The sequence below is a fragment of the Rhinoraja longicauda genome, chromosome 5 (assembly GCF_053455715.1).
Source record: "Rhinoraja longicauda isolate Sanriku21f chromosome 5, sRhiLon1.1, whole genome shotgun sequence".
NCBI lineage: Eukaryota > Metazoa > Chordata > Chondrichthyes > Rajiformes > Arhynchobatidae > Rhinoraja > Rhinoraja longicauda.
This window is the reverse complement of record NC_135957.1, coordinates 51,228,993-51,235,960: the sequence shown is the minus strand read 5'-3', so window position 1 is coordinate 51,235,960 and position 6,968 is coordinate 51,228,993.

The following is a 6,968-nucleotide window of genomic DNA, read 5'->3' as shown; positions in this document are numbered from 1 at the left end:
ATCATCCGTACACTATTTCTATCCTACATCTAGGGATATTTCACAGAAGCCTATTAACCTACAAACCTGAAGGTCTTTGGGATGTTGGTGAAAGTGGAAGCCCCGGGGAAAACCCACGGTCACATTGAGAACATGTAAACTCTATACAGACAGCATCTGTAGTCAGGATCGAACACAGATCTCTGGCACTGTGAGGCAGTAACTCTACCGCTGCGCCACTGTGCTGCCCCCTGATATTCCTGGTATTTTGTGTTAGAATTTTAGTTTTATTAGCTTCTACATTTTTCTTTCATTATTAAATTCCCATTTTGGATAAAACGAACTAAAAGCTAATTACAATTTAAATAATGGTCACAGTTGATTACAATTTTCACCCAACTGAGAGTATTGAAAATGCATGATTGGCAGATTGTGCAACATCTGGTGGAATGCAATCTAGTAATCGTTGGTTTATGTTGCGTTACATCCATTCACGGTAAACTCAAGGCTGGATCCGCAACTCACTCATGAAGGCAAAAGTCATGAGATAGAGTACAACATTTCCAACATGTGAAATCCTATATATGAAAACTGTCTACCTCAAAAATGAATAGTGAGATTAATGAGAAACAGAGAACAAAAAAAGTAACCAACGGTCTGAAGCTAATTTAATAACAGTGTTTCATAATAGATTAGGTTAAATATGTTCATAAATATATAAAACTCAAAGGAAATGAAAATGGAAATAAGGGATAGAGAAAACACAAGATTAGATTCACAATTAACATACAAGGAACTTTCAAAAAGCCTTTGACAAGGTCCCACACAACAGATTAGTGTGCAAACTTAGAGCACATGGTATTGGGGGTAGGGTATTGACATGGATAGCGAACTGGTTGGCAGACAGGAAGCAAAGATTAGGAATTAACGGGTCCTTTTCAGAATGGCAGGCAGTCACTAGTGGGGTGCCGCAAGGCTCTGTGCTGGGACCCCAGTTATTCACAATATATATTAACCATTTAGACAAGGGAATTAAATGTGACATCTCCAAGTTTGCAGATAACACAAAGCTGAGTGGCAGTGTGAGCTGTGATGAGGATGCTGTGAGGCTGCAGGGTGACTTGGATAGGTTGGGTGAGTAGGCAGACGCATGGCAGATGCAGTGTAATGTGGATAAATGTGAGGTTATCCACTTTGGTGGCAAGAACAGGAAGGCAGATTATTATCTGAATGGAGTTAGATTAGGAAAAGGGGAGGTGCAACAAGACCTGGGTGTGCTTGTACATCAGTCACTGAAAGTAAGCATGCAGGTACAGCAGGCAGTGAAGAAAGCTAATGGCATGTTGGACTTCTTTGTGAGAGGATTTGAGTTTCGGAGCAAGGAGGTCCTACCGCAGTTGTACAGGGCCCTGGTGAGACCGCACCTAGAATGTTGTGTGCAATTTTGGTCTCCTAATTTGAGGAAGGACATTCGTGCTATTGAGGGAGTGCAGCGTAGGTTCACCAGGTTAATTCCCGGGAATGGTGGGACTGACATATGATGAAAGAATGGGTAAACTGGGCTTATATTCACTGGAATTTAGACGGATGAGAGGGGACCTTATAGAAACATATAAAATTCTGAAAGGATTGGACAGGCTAGATGCAGGAAAAATGTTCCTGATGTTGGGGGAGTCCAGAACTAGGGGTCACAGTTTCAGAATAACGAGTAGGCCATCTAAGACTGAGATGAGGAAAAACTTCTTCACCCAGGGGGAGTTGTGAATCTGTGGAAGGCAGTGGAGGCCAATTCACTGAATGTTTTCAAGAGAGAGTTAGATTTAGCTCTTAAGGCTAAAGGAATCAAGGGATATGGGAAAAAAGCAGGAACAGCGTCAACCATAATCATATTGAATGGAGGTGCTGGCTCAAAGGGAAAAATGGCCTACACCTGCACCTATTTTTCTATGTTTCTATAAATGTTTTCCAGGGGCATGTAAAATAGCAAGCAGGTTGTGAGGTGGGGCGAGTCTGATTCAGGACCAAAATAGTGATGCAAGCACAAAGCACAGCTGAAATACGATGCATACATTATAAATGTACTTGAAATTAAATTCTCATTAAAATGTGAAGCATGATGCATGGAGTGAAAAATGATTAGAGGAGGTACTAAAAATTCTGGCTATATTCAAATTAGATTTCACCTGCTTTGGATGGTATGCATCCTAGGTTACTGAGAAACGTGAGAGTGAAGAATGCAGAAGGGATCACCACTGTGTCCTTCCTGGATAGAGGTTTGTGTCTGAGCCTTGAAAAATAACACAAGTTGCAATTCAAATTGAGGTGAAAGGATATATCCTGTATCGACTAGACAGTGATAAACCTCAGTTGTGGACATCTGACTCAATGAAAGAATGCCACCATAAATTTGTTAAAGGTGGATTGTGTATGACTTTTCTGGTTTGATAAAAGAACATAAACATTAACTCTGGTTCTCTCCACACTGATAAGGTCTAAACTGGTATGCCTTTGCAGCATTCTCGTTTTTTTTGTATGTTTGATGAGCCTGTTTGAGGGGCTAAAGAGTAGATTTTCTATCTCTAGTTCTTTACAAGTCATTTGATAAAGAACTACATGACAACAGATAGCAAGGTTGAAGTCCAATAGACAGCAAATTTGAAAGAATAAAAGGGGCAGTGTCTATGAGGAGGAGAAATTGGCTCAATCAGCAAGAATTTATGCAAATGGTTGCTTTTCCAGCTGTTTGGAGGTTAATACCAGGTCTTCTGTGGCTGGTTCATTCCATTGGTATGGAAGTCAGAGCACTATCTGCACCACTTTGGCGATTGGTGGAACATATTTAAGATTTATTTTAAATATAAGGAATGCTGCTCCAAAATACCAGGGAAAACCAAGTATGGACTTCTGAGGATCTCCCATCTATTTTAAATGTTTAAAAAATGATTATAGTGTAGAGTAGTTAGTGTCAGTAGCATGCTTAACAATAGCTTGCATAATAGATTAAGAAATTTAATCTGGGGATTTTTAATTATGAAAATTACAATGCACCATCAACAAGAAAATCGAATCGGAAAAAGCAGCTGCAATTGTGCTAATCACATGTAATTCAACTCTGGATGGATATTTTGATTCAAATTCTTCAATGAGCGGTCCAATTTAAACGTGATCATCATTTTAAAACAGTGGAAGCACAACCTTTATCTACTACCATAATAAATTCATTCAATTATAGCTTCTACTTATTTTATTGCGGTAATTGCAAAATACAGTTCAACATTAGGGAATTTAAGGCGTCAAACCTGTTTTGATGTTAAGTAAATTGAATTATTTTGTGATGAGTTAACTTGCAATGATATAAAAATGCAACTTCCCTACAATACAAGCACACTGCTAAAATCAACAGAGCTAATTATGTGACGACAAACAAGAAATCTAGTTGATGTAATCATCAAGATCCAACTTGGCCAAAGGTTATTTAAATCTGTTTGAATCACAAACTTATTCAAACAGATCAGAGTACAAAAGTCCGAACAATGCCCTTTGGTATCCATTTAAACAAGAAATTTAGTGACTACAGCTGAAAGCACAAGGTTCAGTCATGGTGTACAGACTCTGGTCAATTGTGGAAATATTTCAAGCACTCCCTCCATGGTTTCTTATATTTGGAATATTCATCCCAGTTTCTCTGCTCTTGTTGCTGATGATTGCTTTCTTCAGCCTGGAACTGATGAAAGGTATGTTAAAGAATTGCAGATTTTTCGACATCATATTTAAACGCACACTTGAAAAGATTGGAGGACGTTATTGGAGCTAATAGATGTGAAAATAGCTACAAATGTAATTGTAAAATCAAAACACAAATTATTAACTTGAGAATGGAAGAGCATGGAACTTACCATAATTCCAACATTGTAATAAGTAGCTTCTCTCAGAAAAGTACCTCATATTTAGTTTGCAATTAAGCTTTATTCAAAAGGATTTTGATTACTTTAAGATCCTCGATTCTTCCAAGAATAATTTCCCTCTGTGCATGCGTAAGAATAGGCCGTTTATTTGTTTGCAGTGTGACACACTACTTATTCTTAACTCCTTCAGCTTAGAGATTCATCAGCCTGGTGATCTGGTCGCACACTTTGACCATGCTTTGTTGGGAATCAAGGCTCTAGATTGTCCTCAAAAGGACAAAGTGCTGGAGTTACTCAGCAGGTCAGGCAGCATCTCTGGAGAACATGGATAGGTGACATTTTGGGTCGAGACCCTCCTTCAGACTGATTGTAGTGGAGATGAAAGCTGTGAGAGGCAAGACCAAGTGTGGCAGGTAAAAGGTGACCACAGGCGAGAGGGGTTCCATTCCACATTCACCTTCAAGAATTTGGTGAAACAGCAGCACTTAGATTGATTGTAGCAAATTAAATGGCAAGTTTCTTAATGACTAAATATTAGGAATGACTTAAAAGCAAACAGGACAAACCCAGAACGTGATATTGAAAAACAAATTTATGTATGCTGAAAATCAATACTTAAAATAAAAGACAGGAAACACTCAGCAATTGTGGAAAAAGACATGGTTAACTTTTCAGGTCAATAACCCAGAGGCAGAACCATGAAAAAGTAGGGAAAAAAGCATGCTTAAACTTTCCAATTAGAGAGAGGGATCGAAGGATCGAAAGAAAAAAGGGATTTTCTGAGGGAGAGTGGAGACACATGACACAGACTGGTATCAACCAGGTGAGCATGTTGAAGGCTTGTTAATGGCAGCTATTCTATTAATAATATGCAGTTTTGTCAGTGCCTGAATGCTATTTTAGTGATCTGATTCTCTGCTAGATATCTCAGATCATTGTTTTGGAGGCGAAAAAATTAAATTTCAGCCACCTATCTTAGCTATGGTAGAGATTCTTCCATTGAATGTGGGAGTCCAGTGGGGGTGAACAAGGAGAATCCTACTTTAATTGTGGTGGCAAAGAAAAAGGTTTGAGCAAAGGTGCAGGAAATGGAACCAGGTTAGGTCTGCTGCACCTTTCCCCCAGCAGCAAGCCCGGCCCTTGCTCGTCCCCGAGGACCAAAGAGGGTGGAAAGAGTTGTGGTTGACGGATACAATGAACAAAGGGCCAGTAAGAGTATCAGGGGTCTTACCTTCCGCAAGGTTGGCTGAGGGCTGCAGAAGGCACCCCTGGGGCACAGTGATGGGGCGATGATTCGCTGGTTGATGCGAGGATCCGGAGAGAGGCGATGATGGCAGGCCCTGCAGCAACCTGGGGCTTAACTGGATCAGACACAGCTCCCTTAGTCCATGGACCAAATGCGGTCTGCAGTGACACGGAGCAGTGGAGCAGTAGTGGAGAACACCTACAAATTTGCTTGGCCAGGCTTACCTGGCTATGCTGCCAGGACAATGGATCTTTATGACCAGCTGTACTTAAAGCAACGTGGACATTGAAAATGGCACACTAAACTAAGATTGTACTTATGTACAGTAACACTTTACTGAACTGTATGCAACAAAATAATTTCACTATTCCTTGGTACATGTGATAATAAAGAACCATTGTGGGCAGTGTGAATGGGGTCACATGGTTGAGAAAAACATATGAGCAGCTCTGGAATGAAAAGCAATATTCTCAGAACAGATGTGACAAATGGTCAATGTGGAGAATGGAAGTAGAGTGGGAGATAACCAAGGTAGCTGTAGGAGACTGCGCTTAAAATCCCCTCAAATTGAGAGTGCTAGGAAGAAAGGATGAATTTCCAACATGCTAAGGAATGTTCAATTTGAATATAAAAGTAGTTTGGGGAGAACAAAAAAAAAATCTAAGATTGAGTAGGAATATGAGTATTTTGTAGCGAAATAAATCGGAAAGTTCTATTAGATGAGATAACATCCATCCCCCAACTGGACTGAAATTGAATATAATTCAAAAGTTAAAATGAGGTCATTGTTGGCAAGACAAAGAAGAACATCAGATGATTTGTAATTCAAGGACACGGGCAACCCAGCAATGGAAATCATGTTGGTCAAAGTTTTGAAATGCCCAAAATAAAAGGAAGTATGGAACAGGGACCAGATGTACAAAATCAAACTTGTTTTTTTTCCCCCATGATGATGCTTAAATGTGAAATGCAGTGAACAGAAAACCTGCAGTAGTTACTTTACAAGTGTATGTTCATTTTAAATCTCAAGGCAGGGGCAGATATGCCGATACAGCATTAGCCCAAAGAACATTCCTGACACAAGATGTCACCTGTCTGTGTTCTCTAGATGCTGCCTGACCCTCTCTTACTCCAGAACAGTCTTTTTTTTTGCCAATACACATTATTATGTGATTACTCACAGATCAGCATTACTTACTCTGCATGCATTTTTAAATTTTATAATGAAAAAATGGAGTAGATTTTGTTTCATGTCAATAGTCAACGGGAATGAGAGAAGCAAATATGTGAGGAGATTGCACGCAGCTACAGGACTAATGTGTTTGTCATAATTGGGGATTTTAACATTTCCAATATGACTTTGACTGTTATAGTGCAAAAGGTTTATATGGGAAAAAAATTGTCAAATGTGTTCAGGAAAGTTGGGGTATCTACATATTGCCATCAGGCAACATGTAGATGCCCCAACACAGGAGAGGGCTACACTTGACCCAGTCTTAGGAAATTGGGAGGGGAAAGTGGCTGAAATATTCATGGTTGGGCCTTTTGGGATCAACAATCACTGTTCCATTATCTTTAAGATAGTTATGGATAAATCTGGGTGGGCCTGCATGTTAAAATTCTAAGCTGGACACAAAATGCTCGAGTAACTCAGCGGGACAGGCAGCATCTCTGGAGGGAAGGAATGGGTGACGATTCGGGTCGAAACCCTTCTTCAGACTGTCAGGGGAGTGGGTGGGACAGAGATAGAATGTAGTCGGAGACAGTAAGACTGGTGGGAGAACTGGGAAGGGGGAGGGGATGGAGAGGGAAAGCAAGGGCTATTTGAAGTTAGAGAA